Source organism: Rhinolophus sinicus, chromosome 1 (assembly GCF_057876585.1).
Source record: "Rhinolophus sinicus isolate RSI-liver-muscle chromosome 1, RSI-T2T, whole genome shotgun sequence".
In the NCBI taxonomy this organism is placed as follows: domain Eukaryota; kingdom Metazoa; phylum Chordata; class Mammalia; order Chiroptera; family Rhinolophidae; genus Rhinolophus; species Rhinolophus sinicus.
This window is the reverse complement of record NC_142501.1, coordinates 83,244,531-83,266,807: the sequence shown is the minus strand read 5'-3', so window position 1 is coordinate 83,266,807 and position 22,277 is coordinate 83,244,531. Positions and strand designations below refer to the sequence as shown.

General features: G+C 36.6%; 2 long non-coding RNA genes across 4 annotated transcripts in view; one reads left to right on the top strand and one right to left on the bottom strand.

Moving 5' to 3' along the window:
- The window catches only part of LOC109452869 (uncharacterized), a 114,021-nt gene that overhangs the window by 23,555 nt on the left and 68,189 nt on the right, over positions 1–22,277 (top strand). The gene's annotated exons all lie outside the window — the stretch shown is intronic.
- LOC141568525 (uncharacterized) lies at positions 15,800–21,213 on the bottom strand. The gene is made up of 3 exons (XR_012491678.2): positions 20,957–21,213; positions 17,676–17,910; positions 15,800–16,026 (listed from the first exon to the last, which is right to left on the bottom strand). It is a non-coding gene; the product is annotated as an uncharacterized LOC141568525 (long non-coding RNA).

Here is a 22,277-nt window from a genome sequence, read left to right as displayed (position 1 = left end):
TAAACAAGCTCAACACTGTTAACTAAAATAATTTACATTCTGACTAGGAAATGTCACAAGCAGTTGTTCAGTAGAAATCATCATGTCAAAATGGGTAGCTATCATTGCTGAGTTTGTCATTAAATTGGGCTTTTAATTGGGGTGGTTGGTATTTTCTCCTTCTTTCACTTGAATGGTAGCATTCTAAAACTGAAATATTGTTAGGTCTAGTTTTATGTTGTTGGGAGATTAAAATTCCTTCTTCGGAAATATCCTGGCTTCGCTTAACAATGTTTCATGTCCTCCTCCAATGTGGGAGGGTTATTATCCATCCAAGTCTAGCTCTTTAACTTTCATAACAAGAGTTCAATCTTAGTTTTTTTCTAAACTGTTGGCTTGAACCATATAAAGTTGATGTTTTGTAGAATAAAAAAAAAAGGAAAATTAGCAATTTCTTATTGTTCTGCCTAGTGTATGAATCCAATTCAGATCAACAAGTTGTTTGCTGTCCAACTCTCATCAAAAGCAGCCATAGGCACTAAGTAAATTAACGGCTGTGGCTGTGTTCCAATAAAACTTTACAAGGATAGGCAATAGGTTGAATTTGGCCTAGGGTCTGTAGTTTGCTCACTTATGCTTTAAAGGACAGAGAAATATATCCTTGGACCATGTTGCCTTGGTTCTGAATTGTTAATGAACTGCCTCTGCAGAATTACCTTGTGGTGTTTAGCTTTGGGCTTTCATGGTGGAAGAAGTCAAGCAATAACCTTATGAAATTCTTTATTATGTTCTGAGGATGCTGCACAGCAATGTTATTTGTATGATCAATCAGTATTTTACCTAAAGTATTTCTTCCAGAGCTAAAATCTTGGTAATGATTTGTTTCTTCTCCTGCCTAATTGATTTTTATCACAATAAAAACTATAACTGTCTCTCTCTCTCTCTCTCTCTTTTTTTTTTTTTTTGCTTTTGCTGCTAGAAATATCCACACCAAAGCTGAGCTTTAAAATATAGCAACTATATTTTCATTTATATTCTGTAGAGGTGAGATTCCCTTCTTTCTTGTTTTTGGCCTTGCTTTGACTATACATTCAAATTAAATCTTCCCTCGCTTTAAACATATTGAATTGTAATAAACTGCATAGAAGAAAACATAGGTACTAAACTTATGGACCTTGGGTTCAAAGAGCATTTTATGAATTTGACTCCAAAGGCAATGGAAGCAAAAGCTAAAATAAACGAATGGGACTATATGAAACTTAAAAGCTTCTGCACAGCAAAAGAAACCATTGACAAAATAAAGAGGCCACCAACTGAATGGGAGAAGATTTTTGCAAACAGTGCCTCCGATAAGGGTCTAATATCCAGAATATACAAGGAACTCATGCAACTCAACAACAAAAAAACAAACAACCCAATTGAAAAATGGGCAGAGGACTTGAAGAGACATTTCTCCAAAGAGGACATACAAATGGCAAATAGACATATGAAAAAATGCTCAACATCACTAATCATCAGAGAAATGCAAATCAAAACCACAATGAGATATCACTTCACCCCAGTCAGAATGGCTATCATCAACAAGACAAATAGTAACAAGTGTTGGAGAGGCTGTGGAGAAAAAGGAACCCTCATACACTGTTGGTGGGAATGCAGACTGGTGCAGCCGTTATGGAAGGCAGTGTGGAGGTTCCTCAAAAAATTACGAATAGAATGACCGTATGACCCAGCAATCCCTCTCCTGGGTATCTACCCCAAAAAATCTGAAAACATTTAGAGATAAAGACACGTGTGCTCCAATGTTCATTGCAGCTTTGTTTACGGTGGCCAAGACATGGAAACAACCAAAATGTCCTTCGATAGATGAATGGATAAAGAAGTTGTGGTATATATACACAATTGAATACTATTCGGCGATAAGAAAAGATGATATAGGAACATTTGTGACAATATGGATGGATCTTGAGAGTGTAATGCTGAGCGAAATGAGTCAGACAGAAAAAGCAGAGAACCATGTGATTTCACTGATATGTGGTATATAAACCAAAAACAACAAAAGAACAAGAGAAACAAATGAGAAACAGAAACTCATAGACACAGACAATAGTTTAGTGGTTACCAGAGGGTAAAGGGGGTGGGGGGTGGGGGGTGGGAGATGAAGGTAAGGGGGATCAAATATATGGTGATGGAAGGAGAACTGACTCTGGGTGATGAACACACAATGGGATTTATAGATGATGTAATACAGAATTGTACACCTGAAATCTATGTAATTTTACTAACAATTGTCACCCCAATAAACTTAATAAAAAAACAAAACAAAACAAAACAAAACAAAACAAAAACAATGTTGAATTGTAATTTACCATTCTCTATTGTGATTCTTTATTGTAAACTGACTCAAATTCTTGTGGATCATGTTTGAGAGTAAATATACAGAGTCGGTAGGTGACATATATTTTTATATCACGTTCAATATCTAAAATGCTTTAACCTCAGGCATTGTCTATTAAATGTTTTCAATTCAACAAATTATGAATATCTGTTCTCCTGCTCCCAAAGAGTTTATCTTCTGATGGGGGAGACAGACATGTAAACAAATAATGACAAAGCTACAAGGTAATTATCATAAAGGAGGTGCGTAGACCATGCCTGGAGCTTGAATTTTTAAGGAATGATGCTGTTTGCATCACCTTCCTCACTGGCATGGTGAGTACAACTATGCAGAAACAAATCTTTTGTGGATAGTCATTACTTTTTATGGAAAAGCTTGAAAACATGTAAGCAAGATGATAGTTATGTTTCCTTTATTTACAAACTCAAAAACTCTTACAATTTACATTTCATTACTTTTTATGGAAAAGCTTGAAAATATGTAAGCAAGATGATAGTTATGTTTCCTTTATTTACAAACTCAAAAACTCTTACAATTTACATTTCAGAAAAACATGTTAGTTTTAACGAAGATTTATTGTGTAATTGTTAAGGCTATCAGTTTGAGCCTTATATCTCAGTTTGTCTTTGAGCTTTTCAAGGGTTTAGGTTTATATTACAGTGCACTAGCTTTTTTCATCAGGAAAGCCAAGATGTACTTTCATGTTATTTAATACATATGAACAAGATGAGCCTGGATGATTAAAAATTCATAAACATTATTTTAATGACATTAATGTAATTAATAATACAAGAAAAATGTTATAATTATTCTGCCTCAGTAAACTTATTCTTGTAATTGTAACTTTAATTCATATGCAAAAATTTTAACACTGCTAAAATCATAGTTTGTGCCTTTAGTGTTTAAGAAATTATAACACAAGACTTTTTAAATCGAGATATATACATTTTTATACTTATAATTTTAACATCTGAAATTTATTCATTGTGCAAATATTTATTGAGCACTTATTATGTGCCATGTTCTATCCATATACAGAAGATACTGTAGTGGACAAGATATATAAGGTCTTTGACCTCATGGAAGTTACAACCCTATTGGAGAAGACAGATGATAACATAGGGACAAATTCTTAAAAATATATATTTAAGTAATGATTAGAGTGATGATAAAAATAAAACATAAAAATGGGATAATGAGAAACTGTTGGAGGAGGGTGGTGGGTGGTAATCTCTAAAGGTCTTTCTAAAGAGTGTTGAAAAAGAGCCAGCCACGTGGAAACCTAGCAGGGAAGAGCAGTGAGTATTTAGAATTTATTTAAAATTCACTCATGTTTGGGGAATTAAGTTATTTCCCAAATTTTAATATCAACAACATTGCAAAAAAAATCCAATTAGATGCATTCCTCACCCTCTTTGTTCTTACCTATAATTGGAAAGATAACTTTTAATAAATCATTATGCCATGTAGAATGATTATATTAGCGAGGGATAAGTTTGATTTTCTTGTAATGCTTCACTCTGAAATCCTATGCCCATTTCTTTGGAGGACTACACAAGGTTCCATTTCTTTTCTCCCAAGGTGGAATTTGAGACAAAGGGGTTCATGGCCTTTACCTCCTGGAATGCCAACAGAATGGAATAGGGTCCGTGGGATGTATGTGGAGGGTTTGGAGGGTGGCTTAAAGATAAAATAAGAGAGAGGGAGGCAGATCATGGAAAATGAAGCCCCACTCACTCATTTTCAGTTGACTATTGACTGAAAGATGATACCATATTAAAAGCTGACATTAGAAGTTACCTTGTACTCTCACTGTAGGTGTGTTTATTATCAGCTAACAGAGTATGAGCTTTCTGGTGATGGACTATCCAGATACTAACGTGTATAATAGAGTTTAAATATGTATATGGTTAAAAAACATTTTAAATGTCTTTAAATTTTCTTTCTTCGAATAAATTCTCAGAATTGAAATTTCTAAGTCAATGGCTACCACTATGCTTGTGGTGCATGCTAATCACCACATTGTTTCCAAATAGATTATCAGTACCAATTTAGTAAGCCCTCCATGATTATCCTCTTAGGCATATCTTGCCAGACTGTTTGATATTTAAAATACAATTGAAAATTTTCCCTACAAGCATTGACTGGGAGACTGATTACTTAACTGGCCATCTGCTAAGTCTGGATACAAGCGAAGACCCTAATGGCTGACCCAGTCTAAAACCTACAATAGAGCATGCGGCTTCCTTCCTGGGGGAGGCCCTCCCTTTTCAGCCAGCCTATGGGTCCTGTATCTACCGTGTAGACAGATCCACAGCTTCTAGATATCACTGGCAGATAGTGTCATTCTGTAGATGGCTCCTTTCTACCATAACTCCCACTTATTAGCTGAGTCCTTGATTATTTCCGTGGTGACTGCAGAAGGAAATCTTGACTTAAAAAAGTATCAATTATCCATTGCTATGAAACATCCGAAAACACAGTGGCTTGAAAAAAATAACCATTCATTCAACACATGAGCTTGTGGGCCAGTGATTTAATATGAATGGTTACTCTGGTCTCTGTTAAACTTGTTTGCCTGTGGCAATTGGTTGGCTGTTAGCTGGGAGTGATTCGGCAACTGGGCCACTTTCATTCTCTAGCAGACTATTTTAGGTCTTTTTTCATTGTATGGAAAACATATAGGAAGTAAGTGGAACTTCACAAGAATTTTGGTGACTGAGACCATTGTAACCTGGCATTGAGGCTTTAGTGAGCTTGATAAACAATATCTATTTTTTAAGGGGATCCTTTAGTGTAGCCATTGAAAGCCAAGACCCCAGAGTCAGAGTCAAATCATAGCTCTCCCTAGTTACTCTCTGTGTGTCCTTGGTCAAGTTATTTCACCCCTCTGTCCTTTAGTTTTATCACCTGTAATGTGAGGATGACAATGGACTCTACCATATTGGGTCGTTATGAAGATTAATGCATATATGTATGTATTACATTCAGAACAGTGCTTGACACATAAAAAATATTATCTAGAAATTATTTTCCTTGCAAGTCACTCCTATTGGTTTCTTCAGAGATCTTACTGCAGGGAAAGTAAACTCCATTGTTGCTGATTTAGGCAAGGCCCTTCAACTCGCTGCTTTTCAGTTCTTCCCAGGGCCTCAGCTTCTTGCAGCCTCCCCTCATTCAGACACCCTTTTGTGTGGAGTCCATTTCAGGATGCTGATGGCCAGTCTCCCCTCATAGAGTTCACATTTGTGCCCTGCCACAGTACTCAGGGAAACTCATATTTTGGCTCTGTTGGCTTTCTCTTGTTTTTCTGTCACCAAATTACCCATGCTAGCTCGCCTTTTTTTCTTTAATTTTTCTAGGAGAGGGTCCAAGCCACCTAAGAATGAGGACTTTTCTCTTTAATCTTTGTGCTAAGCCTGATCATAGAACAGGTCAAAGATATCAGGTAAAGAACAGTGGAGGAGGGTGAGTAGGGGAGAGAGAAACACCTGACCAGGCTCTGGGTCTCCTCACCAGCTTCCACAGCCTAATGCAGGCCCAAGCGGGCAAGAGGAAACAAACGTTATTTGGATCACAGTTTGGATCTTTGATGTAACACTGGACTGGACTTTAAAAATCCATTTCAGTTTCTACAACAAACAGATTTCAAATATAAGAATATAATTATTTAAAATAATAAGCATCACTATCTAACAGGAAAAACACACACTTGCCAGGCTCAATGCCGTAGCGTAAGAGCAACTTTATCTGCCACTCCTCCAAATTCTCTCTCTCTAATCTAATGTCCTCCACAGATTACTTAGTCACCTCTTACACAATAATGGTGGGGGAACTGTTTTGGGACCACAAGCTTTAGAAATCCTTTAGCATGTGCAGCTGTGGTGGTCACTGGAATTGTTCTGTCTGGATTATATAGTTGTACTGCTTAGTTAGTTAATACTAGAATACCATGAAAGGTTGCATTTTAAAATTCTCTTTCATATGTGTGCCGGTCTTTTATGTTGCAATGATTTGTATGTTGACTCGTATGTCCGTGGTGCATCATTTTAACTGTTGCAACCCTAGTCTTTCTAACATTTCTAACTGTTCTTTGCTTTCTTCCATGTGCACTTTAATGTATGTGTTTCACCCATTATCAACGTATTATATGCACATGTTAAAAACTTAGACACAACTTACATATAGAATTAAATAAACAATCATTTGATTATCCAAATCTTATGGCATCTTTTCTTCTGACTCCAAATGGCAGGTAGGAGAAAAGATGGCTATTAATTAAAATCAACAATCCCGTCACACACAGTCTCAGTCCTAGATGGAATTATTGTGAACTCCTAAAATATTCTATTTATTGTTTTTTACGGGTTACCAGAATATCCGTGATTAAAATGGTAATGTGGTTAGCTTTTGGTTTACCAATTTTAGTCATTTATGCCCAACCTCCTATGACACTAAATCAATCTCTCACTTCCCTTTTCCCCATCCCAATATAGTTATATTATTATTTTTAATTCCACTATTTGTGACTTTTACAACTTCAAATAATGCATTTTGACAACTATACCTTATTCTATCAATTCCTGATTTTCAAATCTGAAAGGTAAAGATATTAGCATTTCTTCTCTTGCCCTCATTTCACTTCACCCTTCAAGGCCTAGCGTCAGGCATGGATAATTTTTATATTGTCAAGGTAACTGGCAATATTGTCAAGAACTACTGATAATATTTCTCTATTATTTTGTAACCATAATTGAGCTTTTAGTGCTCTGTATATAGGAGGTGTTGATACTTCAGAAGCCACCCAGAGCAGGCAGGCATGAGTTAAAGAGACTGACATAGCCCTTTGGTAAACTGGGGAGTACATGCTGAGTATTGCCTACATAATGTGGACCTAGTCATGCAAATTATTCTATTGTTTTAAGAGAAGCCTGATAATCCATAATTTCATGTGTAATCTTTTGGTTTAAAAATGCTGGAAGCTCATTCATTAAAATACACACACACACACACACACACACACACACACACACAAAGCGGGTCAAATAAAACACTTCTGTTTAGTTGGATATAGCCCATTGGGCTACCACTTTGTGGCTTCCAGTGTATGGGCTGTATCTAAAGTTTGTAAATAAACAAATGCTATTTACATTTTTTTAGTTTAAAAACTGTTCATAGCATTTCAAATGGTATGCTAATTTCCCTTCTTAAATATATATACAGAGGGTGCCCCCCAAAAGTATACAAGTGAACATTTTGGTTAATGTTGCTCAAGCAGTAGTTTGCCATAATCAAAAGTGTCTGGACGCTGATGGTAACCACTTTGAGCACCTCTTGTAATTGCAGAAGTCAGACGTGACTTGTATTCATCTTTTGTTATCAGTATATGAGGTTGGACAATTAAGTTTGAGAACTCATCCAAGAAAAAGTGCTACATGCCTCATTCCTGAATATCACTATGGTCACCTTTGAAGTACTCCCCTTGGGAAGCTGTGCACTGATGCCAGTGCCTAGTTCCCTCTTCAAAGCAATTTTGGAACTCTTTTCCTGGAATGTCTATCAGAGCTGTTGTCGTATTACCCTTGATGTTCTGAATGTCATCAAAATGTCTTCCTTTCAATCTTTCCTTGATCTTCGGGTAAAGAAAGAAGTCACTGGAGGCCAGGTCAGGTGAGTAGGGAGGGTGTTCCAATACAGTTATTTGTTTACTGGCTAAAAGCTCCCTCACAGACAGTGCCGTGTGAGCTGGTGCATTGTCGTGATGCAAGAGCCGTGAATTGTTGGTGAAAAGCTCAGATCTCCTACCTTTTTCCACGCAGTCTTTTCAGCACTACCAAATAGTAAACCTGGTTAACTGTTTTTCCAGTTAGTACAAATTCATAGTGAATAATCCCTCTGATATCAAAAAAAGGTTAGCAACATCGTTGCAACAAGTTTGCGAATTTAGTTGTCCTACTTTGTATATTCAGTATTACAATTTTAAAAGTTTTTTTCCTTTCTTAAAATATATACGTTTTTGTCACTGTCTGTATGTATGTATACATATACATATACATATACATATACATATACATATACATATACACACATATATATATACATATGTATATATATTATATTTGCTTTTCTTAGTTTCTAATTTACATTGTCTCCATTTATTAAATTCTTGAGGTCTTTCAACTTACTAAGGACTATGCCAACTTTAAGAAGTACTTATTTTTTTGAGTGTCTTTGTTCCGTCTTTACAGATTGCTTTTTTGAACTTTTTGCAGTTTCCATCCAGGGACTGATGATATCTTTGCCGTGGGTCCCCATTTCTTAGCTTGACGTTCTCCTTAATTTCCTCCCTTGTTTTCCTTGAAAACATTAAGTAAGTTCCTAAAAGGGGATGTGTGGAAAGTAAGCATTCTGAGTTTTTGCATATCTGAAATGTTTTTATTATACATCATATTTGACTGGTAATTTGACTAGATATAGAACTATAAGTTTAAAATTATTCCTCCTAACATTAGAGTCATTTATTTTCATTGTGACTACTGTTTTTAAAGTGTCATATTAACGGTTGTTTTTAAAAATATATTTATGTGTATAACTTTGCAATGTTTCATTATTTAAAAAGAAAGATTAAAAATATCAACCTTATCAATGTTAGGAGAAAAATCAAAGCAAATCTAAGGAGAACAGAATGAAGAAAATAAAGTCAGGGTTGCTCATGTGGCATCAAATACCACTCTTAGTCTCATTGGTGTTTTTCTCTATCTAGAAACTTAGAATGTTTCTTTATCCTTTGTGTTCCAAAATTTTAAAATGATGTGTCTAAATTAGAGTGTTTTTCCTTCATTGAGGCAGTTAGTATAGAACCTTTGCATCAGAAAGGTTCTTTAGTCCTGGAAAATTCCTTTTGCAAGCCTTTTTTTTTTTTTTCCTTAATCATTTTAATCTCTCTTCTGTTTTCATTTTATAGCATTAACGGAAGCTGCAATTTGAATCTCATCCTAAGTATTCAACTTTTATAAAATTGAATTTAAGAAAGTATTCAGATTTACTTTTTCATTCTGTTTTGCCTATTTTATAATTGTTTTCTTCCTTTGACTTTATTTTATTCATTTTGTAAAAGTTATACATGTAAATAGATTTAAAAGGAAACAGTGACTAAGACTTTTAAAACCAGCAGTTACCTCCCCAACTCCTCTCCATCCTCAATTTAAATTCTTCTGCTTGTTTCTTCTAGTATTTATTTCCACGTTTCCAAATAACATGCCTACATGGATTTTTCCCCCCTCTGATTTAGGTAATATCTTCATTTCTTACTCTTAAGCCAAGGATTTAATTTTGTAATACATGCCTCTCCCTCCTCTTCACTGAAACACTTTTCCTTTCTCATTTTCCAGATATAATCTTATTGTTCTTTTTAATCAAATCAATATTCAGTGTTTATATTTTTATAACTATATGGACTTTATTCACAGATGAACTATGCAGTGTACTTTAATTTCAATTCATTTCCCATATACATTTTCTTTTTCCTGGAGTCATCATTGTCTAGTTTTTTTCTTTTGTTTAATTTTCTGAGTACCTATCATTTGATACAAGTTCAGCTCCAGAAAGTTCAATTGCAAACTTTTTGCCAGAATTATAAATCTTCTCTTGAAGAACTCAAACATATCAAAATAATATCTTAAATTCATTTAAATGCATTTGAGTTATCCCTCCTGGATGGGTAGATTTGATGCTCTCTAGTCCAGCTCTCTGTTGTTGGCTTGCAATTTCCGTTCATCCTCATCATGATCATGGAAATTCCCAACTCTCTCCAGTGTTGGACACTCTGTTTCCAGTTTTCCATTTCCTGGTTCCTCTTTCTTAATTTACTCTCTCCACTAGTTCCAGAGAAAAGGAACAGGAAGTACGTGTTATGAGACCTTTCATTTCTGAAATATTTTTAGCCTATTCCCACTCTTGATGGATAATCTGTCTGGGTATAAACTTCAATATTGGATGTCATTTTTCTCTTAAAATTTTCAAAGTATTACTTCACCACCAGGATTGCCATTTAGAGAATCTATTATGTTGTCATTTTGATTCTTGGCTTCTGATCTTCTTTGCTTTTGGATCTGGGGAGATGTAAAATCTTTACACTCTTGATATTTTGAAAGCTCATGATTTTACACCATGCTGTGGATTTGTATTTATTTGTTGACACTTTCAAGTTCAGTTCTTCGAAACTTTTCTTCGATTATTTCTTTGACAAACTCTTGACCTTTGTTGTCTTTATTCTTTTTATGTGGAACTTCTGTTTGTCAAATGCTGGGCATTCTGGCCTATTTTTCTCATTTTCTAACTCTTTGTTGTTCTTTGTCTTCATTTTACTTTCCAAGCCTGCAATTGCATTTTAAATTTCTGATACTAGATTTTTAATTTCAAGAACTCTTTCTTGTATTCTTAGCATTCTGTTAAAAATAGCATCTTGCTTTTCATTCCATAGCTGTAATATCTTCTATTACGTCTCTGGGGATTTTAATTTATTTGGAGAAGTTTTTCTGTCTCTACCCTGTCTCATCCCTCCCTCTCAGTTTCTTTTACTGTTTACTTTGGTTGCTGTCCCTCATGTTGGAGGTTTCCCTCAAATGCTATGTGTCTTCTGGGTGGTCCACTGATACTTAAGTTTGATGCATTAGATGGCTATCTGGGAGCTCTGATGGGATGGTTTTATGCCAGTATGATTGGATTGGGATGTTTCACTAGGGGATACACAACCATTAGTATCTATAGATCTTTTCTCACAGGCTGGTAAGACTAAGATTTCCTTCTCAGGGGTCTAACCAGGCTGCTGGTGCATTCTGGGAGCTGAGTGAGAAGAGTGGGAGGGAGCTCACTATTAAATATGCCCATTGTCACTTAAATGCTTTATTTTCACTCTGACTTCTGACTTAAGTTGTTCACAGTATAAGATCCCTCTGCTTCAATCCCTCTAAAGAGTAGTTTTTTTCTGTTGGATGGGGAAGGGAAAGTTGTCTGGCTGAGTAGGTTGGGGAGGTGAATATGGAAAGGGAATGGGTCTAATTGATTGAGGCTTCTGATCTGGAAGTTGTTTTTATATATGTGTCTGTTTCAGCCACCTCTTCACCTCTCTTTTAGAAGTAAAAGATGTCTTTGATTTTGAAATGTTCTAGGGGTCTTCAATATAAATAAGCTTATTTATGATCTTACTATATTGTTGGTGTATGTTTAACTTTTCCTCTTTTTAATTTGTTAGTCATTCTCATTTTTTACTTCATCGATTCCAAAATTTTGATAGTGCAATTTCCTTCTCTGTCCTCATTTTCCTTGTAGACTTATGTCTTTTTTAAAAAAATTTATTTATCACCAGTGTCATTTTAGTGAAGCATGGGAAAGGAATGAAGATCAAAACATATGTTCAAATTATCATGTCTAAACAGAAGTCTCTGCTTTATTTTTAATTCAACTTTTATTTAATAGGATATTAAAATTTGGGAGAATTTTAAAACAATGCAATCCCACAAAATCCCATTATTTTAGTAAAACTATTTTGAAAATTATTATTCAAGTGTTCATGTATTTTGTCATAATTTTACTCACATTATACATACTTGCATTTCCTTTGTGATTTCATTTGATATCATCGTAAGTATTTTCTGTTTTTCTCTACAGACTAATAGAAATAAATAGAATATTTGTAGTTATGGCTTTAAAATGTTTCATTATGTTGATGTCACATTATTTAACAACCAGTCTTTACTATTGGATTCTATTTTTTTCCTATCATTCATAATATCAAAATGAGCATCTCTTTACTTTTTGTCCTTCTTGAATTTTACATACTCATTGTAGTGCAATGAAAAATATATTCTTTGTAGTGCAATGACTGAATCCAAGAGGCAGAACATCCTCATGGGTCCCATTACACATTTCCACACTGATTTTCCAAATATTTTACATCAAATTTTAATACCACATCAATGACTAAGGATATAATACTAATTTCACCAAAACTTTTAATTTATATCTTGCCCCTTCAGGGCTCTTTCCTAAAACATGGCTCTTGTCCAAGAAAAGTATTCTTTTACACCATCTTTGCTGCACACATGTTTCTGAAAATTTGATTAAGGCTATGGACCTTTCTCCCATTAAACTGAATTCTCAGCCACACGGAGTCACACACACACACACACACACACACACACACACACCTCTACACCTAATTTCAGGCACTTGATGAGCTATGAGCACCAAATTCCTTTGTTGTCAAGAAATTCAAATGGAGATAAAACGTAATAATTACTGAATCGCTGTTGACCCCAGAGTCAGGATTCATGTTGCTTTCCCCTGATCACCATGCCACTATGACTGTGGGGCTAATTCCAGGGTCCTGGGGAGTGATGAGGAGCTGATTCTTCTAATCTTTGCTCAAGTCCTGTCCCTTAACTTTGCTCTTTTGCCTTGAAATTTATTGTCTAGAAACACGATCACTATATAGATTGGGTATAGAAGCATAATCTGGTCAAAAATTGAGCAAAACAGGAAGCTCAAATAGGGAATGGGTGTGAGAAACTTGGAGAAAAATAATAGAAAGAGCACGTGGAAGTAAGAGTGGCCTGTTCTGAAGCAATGTGCAATCTTACAGGATAAAAATGCGTATTAAGGAACTGAAATTAGAACACTTGGTAACCATGGGAACAGCACTGTTATGGCTCAATTATTAGAAAAACAGTCCTGGGATTTCTGTGAAATGGAAATGATTGTTTAGATAATGGTACATCTCTAGTGTTGGGACTGATAATGAAGTTCCAGTGTAATTGGAAGTAGGAGGCCAAAATGTGAGAAACTTCTCAAACCCAGCTTTCCAAAATATTTCTTCTGGAAATAAATACAATAAAGCTTTATAGAAAATTCCAGTATTTGGCATTTTGCAATGTGACTGAAATTTTATGGCCACAATTTTCCTATATGTCCATAATTTTCCATATTCCTCCTTTTTGCATAATCTATATTTAGCACATTTTCAGTAGCTTGCTCCTGGAAAAATGTCATATGAGCTTTCTATTATTCTAGTCTCCAGATCCCAGAGTTAATTTTAGAAAGAGAATTTAGAAGTTAGATGCAGAGTATTCTTAAAAGAGGAAATTTATCTACATATAAGGAAATACTTAGGTCTTTGTTGTCTTTGCTATGGAAAACTTTATGATAATAAACATGACTTCTCAAACATAACATGTTATACTGGGTGCTATGCTGCTTGCTTACAAATACAATGTCGCCAACTTCATTTTAGATGTTTATACTTCTTTATAGATGTTTACCAAATGTTGAGTTGAGGCTCAGAAAGGTTAAATCATTTCTGTAAGGTAATAAAATTGTAAGTGACTACATGGTGACTGGACATCACTCCTCAGTCCTCAGGTCTTTTTACATCCACACTTTGTGTTCTTTCCATTATTCTGTGTGGTCATTAAGGTCTGTATCTGCCACATTTTGCTAAGGATCAGGACATGTTCGTTGTTTCTGATTTACTGCAAAATTAAGAATTCACATTGATGTTCCTGATGACTGGTAAACCCTTCCCCTCAATCATTACAGCCACCAGACCATTCATGGCTCAGTTCAAATACCAAATTTTTACATTGAACTTTCCCTTGTCTACCTAGTTGAACCATCTTTCCTTCCTTGACATTTCCACAACATTTTATCTTACATTTCTTATGTGCCCATATAACCTTCCTCTTTTATTGTGTCCATGTTTGGTTTAGCTTCTAGAAGGTGTCTTATATACAGTAAATGGCCACACAGTGTTGCCTCATTCATGGTGGGTAGCTAGTTTTTGTCAAATGGACTTATTGTGTTGTTCTCTGTGTGTCTTCAAGTGACTGAACAAAAGAGAAGATGCAAAGTTTCAGAAATACAAGTAATAATGAAACAGTATAATGTTTTGGTCCTTTTGCTCCTTCTGAGGGATGTTTCTGTAAAATGAGTAGTTTCCGTAGAATGAATGGATAAAAGCTTGCCTAGAAGAAAGCATTGGGAAAAGTCTGAAGAGAATTCCTCTCAGTGCTCAAAAAAACATGAAACCTAGGTCTCCATGCAACTGCATTAAGCTGAATATTTTATAATTTAAAAAGGAGTGGGGCGGCCGAATGGCTCAGTTGGTTCGAACGTGAGCTCTCAACAACAAGGTTGCTGGTTCAATTCCCACATCGGTTGGTGGGCTGTGCCCCCCATAACTAGGTTGAAAACTGGCGACTTGACTTGGAGCTGAACTGTGCCCTCCACAACTAGATTGAAGGACAACGAGTTGACTTGAAGCTGATGGGCCCTGGAAAAAACACACTTACTCAATGAAAAATAAAAAAAATGAAGCTTATTTTCAGTGGCTGTAAAACCTCAGGAAAGTGCAACTTTATCCATGTATATGACCTATGACATCAATGATGACCAAAACCATTGTAAACTCCAAACATTTTTCTCCAAAGGAATTTCTAGATATATTCATTACCGGATATGTTGTTTCCTTCTGTATATCTGGGACATCATTTTGTGGAAGTGGTCTAATGTATGGTAAACCTTATATTTAAAAACATGAGATAAGGCAGTCATATACAGCCTAGGTGTATTTTTCTTTGAATCAAGAATTGATTATTAAAAATTTTTCCAAAAAATTCTAGTAAAAAGAGATGGCTGGAAAGAATAACAAGAATAGTTCTCAACTGTAGCTTCAATTAAAATGGTCTTCATCTGAAAACTGAAAAAAAAAGCCCCCAAAACAAAAACAAGCTTTCTAACAAAACAAAACTAACATAAAACTCCCAAGTGATGTGTACCCATTAATGTTTATAATAGTGATATTGTTAGTTCATTTAGAGTGCACACAATTTATAGCAAGTGTTATTCTTAACAATAAGTATTATTCTGATGGGAGTCTCCTGCATGATTTATATGGTTGGTGCCATTCAGTAATTAATTAGTCTGCCTAATTTAATGATAGATTATACTGCTTTGTTAGGTTTTAATTGAATCAAACAAGGATTTCAGGGAGTTTTTAAAACTCTTTCACTGAAGAGTCTTGTCTGTTGCTTACTGGTTACACAGGGTTTATACCTTTCTGTTTGGAATTCTATATGTAAAAGTGCTTTTGGTTAGGTGAATGTTTGCAAGAGCCCTTGACTTTTTTTTTTCAGTGAGGTTTGCTACCTTCAATAGACATAGTTTATGCAATTTTTTTGAAATTTTAATTCAAGTTTGAGAAATTTAGGGAATTAGTGACTCACGTAGAATGTGTTGTATTTGGAAGGTTTATAAGTTATAATATGTGCAGAATAGAAATTATACTTAATATTGGGTATTATTATCAGGGTCCCAAATTTATTGATAGCACAAATTGAAATGGAATGTAGCTCCTTTATTTTCCATAGCTGTGGTAGATACAATACTGCACCCTTGCCCCAAAGGTAACCTATGCATATGTTACCTTACATGGTAGATGGGTCCAATTTAATCACATGAATCCTTGAAAGTGGAGAACTTTTCCAGGCTCGGTGAGAGAAAGAGATGTGATGATGGATATATGGTCAGAGAGATGCTATATTGCTGGCTTTGAATACAAAAGAAGGGAGCCAGGAGCTAAACGATGCAAGCCATTTCTAGAGGTTGGAAAATAAAAGGAAAGGGATTCTCCTTTAGACCCTCCAGAAAGGAAATAGCCTTTAACACCTTGATTTTAGCTCAATGAGACCCATGTTGGATTTCTCACCCACAGAACTTTAAGATAAAAAAGTTGTACTGTTTTAAGCCACAATGTTTGTGATAATATGTTATAGCAGCAATAGAAAACAAATACAATAGCTGAGCTATACTTTCTCATGAGCTCCCATCCTCTGTCTAGCAGGGAAAATAATGTAAACTTATCATATCAAGTAGAAGTATTTCAGCCCCTTCTGATTTTAAATAGTTGTGTGTTGAGGTCACTCAGTCCCTTTGGGTAAATGTTTGCTCCCCCATATTTCTTCTCCCCTTTTCTATTCTTCCCAAAGTGGCTCACAGGCCAATGGGGTGGAGGAGTCCTCATATATATTCTCAGGAATGAGGGGGATTGCTAATCTATGAGAAGACTCTGGTTATGGATCTGTTTCCATTAATCTGTGGTTGTTGGCCTTTCCTAAATGTCCTGGTGTTGAAGTTGGTCCTCCCAACCTCTGGGCATGCCCTGTGAGAATGGTGCTTTGGGGAAAAGAAAAATAAGATGCAGAGAGTATCCATTCAGAGAGGAAAAAGAAGTAAAAATCTAGCCTTTTCCCTTGCCACCTACCTTCGACCCTGCCATTGTCTCTGGTCATTGAGGTCCCATCCTTAACAAGCTCTGGACTCTTCCGACCAAGTGGTCTTCTTAGTACCTCTGTAACTTCTGGGAGGCCATGTGAGAATTTCTGTATCTACTGTATTGTATACTGTGCCTAAGCCATGGGAGGCTATAAACCTTATTTTAGGCTTCTTTAACCAATGTCGTGCTAGCTGTCTTGTGCCATTTTACTCTAAATGGCTCAGGGTTTCTCCTACAGGCTCTGAGCCTTCCACTCTACTCAGGAAATTGGGTGGCCAGTTCTGAAGTTCTTAGGATTCTTGTGTCTATCTAGAAGTATCTAAAGCATTTCCTCCCATCTCTGTGCACAGTGTTTGGCTACGATTTGTAGAAGTTGGATGTCTGATATCCTCATATTGCCTCTCATTATTCTCCTTCCAAGCTCTACCAAGGATAAAAAAGATCTACATTTTTATTTCTTCTCCAACTCTGGAAGCGACTTTCCCTACATCCTACTTTCCTTTCCCCAGAGCACCAACCTCACTTTTTAATAATAATTAGAAAGTAATAATGAGGAAGGGTATCCCCTTCACACTATAGAACGAACTCTATGATCTGAATTGGCCATGTTTATCTCTTGATAGGGTAGCTGCAGGACAATGAGACATTAGAAATGATAGACTGAAAATACATTGGTTTAGTGCAGGGGGTGGCACCTTAGAGTCCACAAGCTGGCTGAGTGTTTTTGTACAGTAAGTTTTCTAGGAATACAGCCATGTGCATTCATTTACAGGTTGTGTCTGATTGCTTTTGGGCTACAAAGGGAGAACCGAGGAGTGCAATAGACACTGTATGGCTTGCAAATCCCCAAATACTTAATATCTGGCCCTTTAAGAAAGTTTGCTGGCCCCTGGTTTAATGTATTAGTCATTTATTGCTATGTAACAGCCCTAAAATCTGGTAGCTTAAAACAACAAGTGTTTATTATCTCACAGTTTCTGTGGGTCGGAGATCTGGGCTGCCTTAGCTGAGTGATTCTGGCTCAGGGTCTCTCATGAGGTCGCAGCCAAGCTGTTGGTCAGACCTGCAGTCATGTTGACCGGGGCTGGAGAATCCACTCCAAGCTTTCACAGGTGGTTGTTGGCAGACCTCAGTTCCTCCCTGACTGTTGGCTTGGAGGCAGTTCTTTGCCACATGGGCTGCTTCATGGGGCTGTTCCACATGACTGCTGGCTTCCCCCAGAACAGGTGGAGAGAGAGAGAGAGAGAGAGAGAGAGAGAGAGAGAGAGAGAGAGAGAGAGAGAGAGAGAGAAAGAGAGAGAGAGAGAGAGAGAGAGAGAATTAAAAGATGAAATCAGCAGTCTTTTGTAACCAAACCTTGGATGCACAGTATTCAATTTGCGGAAGTGAGCACTAAGTCCAACCTACCTTCAAGGCGATCGTATGACAGCGTGGATACTGGGACGCAGGGGTTATTGGGAGACATCTTGGAGGCTGGCTATCACATTTAGTAACTCCCTCCCCCCACATTTTCACTCTTTTGCTTTATTGTGCCATGATAGATTTCTACCAATATAGCAGTGGGATTTAGGACTGTGAGAATCGAGATGAGCCAGGTAGTTTAATTTTGAGATAGCCATAAAAGTTGCTAGCCTGGCTGCTGCTTGTGGGCGAATCCCAGCTAGACTCAAAAGGTTGGAAATACTTGGGAGCCTAAAAAGAAGCACATGGCAAGAATTCAGAGAGAATAGAAATTGATGGTTAAAGTAAGGTTGATTTGTGGCAAGGTAGGCAGTTGAGAGTACACTTCAGCAACAATGAGACCTCTTGATTTGTTAATTCATTCAATATTTAACAAATATTTACTGAACTCCTACTAAGCTTCAGGTGCTATTGATAGCATTGTGGCTATAACAGCAAACTTGGAAGAAAAGATGGCCTCAGGCAGGAAGCATCTTACAGCAGGTGCTTCCTTTGTGTGCTGACAAAGACAACAAGTGACTTCCCAGGATTTGACCTTTGCAGGATTTGTGGGAAGAAGATATTTATATCAAAAGATAATAGGTAGAATGGAGCTTGTATCCAGGGATGTAGAGGTAGGTCCCAGAAACTTTTTAATGAATTTATAGCCCTTCCTAGTTTAACTGAAAGCTTTAAAAATGCGTGTTGCCCTAAAGTTTGTGAGTCCAGCACAGGCATGAATGGCAGGGTCAATGAAAACTACAGATTGTTGAAAGTATCAACACACTGACTTTTTTTTTTTTAAACCTACATTATTTAGCCATTTTTAACAGTCATTTCCTCCAGTAGGCCCAAACTATACATACATACATATATATGTATATATATATATTGAGTATTGCAATTAATACAGTTTTTTCCTTTCTTAAAATGTGTATACTTTTTTTGGGCACATTTTAAGAAAGAAAAAAACTGTATTAATTGTAATACTTAATATATACTGATAACACAAGATGAATACAAGTCATGTGTGTACATTTTTTTGGCAGCCCGTATATATATGTATATTCTTTTTTTTTTTTTCAACAATCAGATCTGGAATTGTGCTCTAGAAACCGCTACCAAAACTCAAACCATTTTTATTCCTATGAGATTGATGCAGAGAGGAGAGAGTGGGGGAGAAAAGAAAGTTTTCTTGGCTGATCCAAAGGAAGTCAAGTTGATTTGGAGGTAAATTGTAAAGGCCCCACTCTGTGCTAGCTGGGTGCAGGAAGTGACCATGGTGGCCCTGCCTCTAGGTCACTGTAAAAGTTTTTGACCTATAAATGAAGTTAATTTCCTCTATCTGTGATTGAAAGTCAATTTTAGGATCCCATTGGGCCCACGTAGTCCAATGCCTGGACTGGCGTGAATGGTTTATTGGTGTGGAATATTTTTATGGTTCTATGGAGAGACCGACACTAAGAACTCTGTGGGATGTTGATTTCAGTCATCCATATTTCAAAAGGGAGGAGCTTGGAGGAACTGACAGCCACAAACATTTATTGTTTGGAATCCGAATCTGTGAGAAAAGTAAAAATTGCAATGTTAAAATGAAATGATGACAAAACAAAAATTAAGGCGTACAGGTCCACAACTGATCTCTTTGACTGTGAGTCCTTTTTCCTTGGAGATCATGCTACACAATGTTTTGCACTTACTCAGCAATTAAAGGTAAGAGGTTGTGAAACTCTAAATGAGCCATGAAAAAAAAAAAAAAAAAAAGAGGCAAAGGGCTGAGTTTGAGTGAGTAAAGGAAGATAAATCAGATGAGATTGCATGTTGATGACACTCACCAGGGTTGCTCAACAGCAATATGTGACAAACAGCAAGAGAAAAAGGAAACATTCTGGCAGAGTCAGCCACCCCCACCATCTCTCTTCAAAACCCTACTAAGAAATCCCCACTGCTGGATGAGTTATTTCCTCTTTCTGCAATATGAGTACAATGGGAAAAAAATAGACCCTAAGAGCTGAAATATTGAAGTTAGGAAACAGTTGCATGAGTAATAACACAATAATGAACTTGACCGAAAGGCCTAGAGGTATGGGTCTTCCATCTAGAGGGTCCCTTTTGGTACAGTGGATATTTGAACTGTCTTTTTAGGTTGCGTGTGTGGTATGGTCTCTTGTGTATGACTGTCCTCATTGCCCTTGGTTTTGTTCATTCGTTCTTCCTTCCTGGATTCCAATGGAATTCATCTCTCACCACCACCTCTTTGGTCCTGTGGTATCTTATCTGCCTTGGAAACCGTTATACTTTCTTCAAAGCCCAACTTAAATACATTTTTCCTCCAAGAAACAGCTCTCCCAGTCCAGAATTAACCTCTTTCTCTTCTCTCCTCTTAATATCTTTAGCCCTTTATTAAATTGGTCACAGTGTCCTTATACACAAGTTATTTATACATTTTTCTATTGTCTCTATTCAGTTGAAGTCTCTGGAGGCAAGGGGTTTGTCATGAACATACTTATGCTTCCTAACACATTGATTCAGTGATATAAGGGATATAAAAAGCCATTATAATAAGTCAATGTTTATAGACAAAGTATAAACTAACTCTTTATCATTTTAACAGAGATTAACAGTATCCTAGGCAAAAGTCACTTAGTTTTCTTGCAGATAAAATTAATTAACCTCTATCTCGTTTTGCCTTGTTATGTAGAATTACGATTAAATAAATAAGGCTATTAATTTTTTTTTTTTTGAAAAATCCCAGGGAAGCTATTTTATTTTTATTTTAGAATTTTTTGATTAAAGAAATTGAGTCCACCTACCTTTGAGTTCCTTGGAGGCACACGGCCATTTGGTTCTCTTATTGGCTTCAGAATAGAGCTGTAGAAGGTTCTAGAACATATTAATTCTTTCCAGCTTTGTAGAGAAAGCTTTTAAACAGAACTCCATGTTGTAACAAAGAAACAGAGCTACTATCACTAGATCCTATGATTTTTTTTTTTTCTCTTCTTGTCCCCCCCTGAACCGCTCAAAAGGTGTAGTTTATACCAGTAGGCTACACTTCCTGGATACTATGCTTTCCTTTCCCAACTCTTTATAATTAACTGACTTTGATCTTCATTACACTCCAGAAATAGTTCTCTGAAAGGTCAGTTGTGACTTCCTTTGTGTCAAAATCTCTCAGCAGCATTTGCTATTGATAACCTTGTGACTCCCTGCTGCTGCCTGGGCTCTGGCATTACTCTTCCCTAGCTTTTCTCCTAGGGAAAGGGGAAAATTAATTTGTTAAACATGTATGTTCCTGCTAGGAGCTTTCTGTGCATCACTGTATTTGAGCTTCATGACAACATTCTGAGCCAGGAGACGTTCATTCACACTATCCCTTGTGTATAGATGCTTTTGTTTGTCCCATTGGCCAGTCATTTCATAGAGGGGGAGATCTTGTGTGCCTTAGCTGGTTGCAAGTTCTTTGGGGGTGAAATCCACACCCTTCACCCCTTCCCTGTTACTCACAGTGCCTGACACAGCAAATATTTTCAGGGCTCAATAAATATTTGTGGTCTGATTGTCGATGAAGGCACTTAGACCTTGAAGATGAAGACTAACACGAACACTGACCAGTTTTTTTTGTGTGTGTTTTTTCTTTTTTTTTTTTTTTTGAGTATTTGTTTTTCCAAGTGCTGGAAGAGACCTCCCTTCATGTATCATCTTGAAACGAAACAAAACAAAAAACCAAACCTCATTCATGAAAACATTATGTTTGACACTAAGGTTAGAAAACTATTAGCAACTGTCACATGTAGGCCAGCATGGATTTCCTTCCAGTGATAGAAGCTCTCGGCTGAGAGTGAGTGAACCCTGAGGCCTCTGAATTAGATCAGAGTGATTAGGTTTATTATCTCCTCTGGGCAGCTTTGCCCAGTTTCTGAGTCAGATGCATTGAATTCGTACTTTCTGCCTGAAACACGAATATCTTATCGTCCATTTTCAAGTGAGATTAAGGCCAGCCCTGGGTGAAATGGGGGAGTGGGGTGATGCTGGGGAAGTTAGTCTGTGTCACCCTCTCCATTTCCTCTTATACTCCCTTTATCGTCTTTCAGTTCCTCCTTTCCCACAGGTGCCAGAGGGGTGATGCTTCCCCAT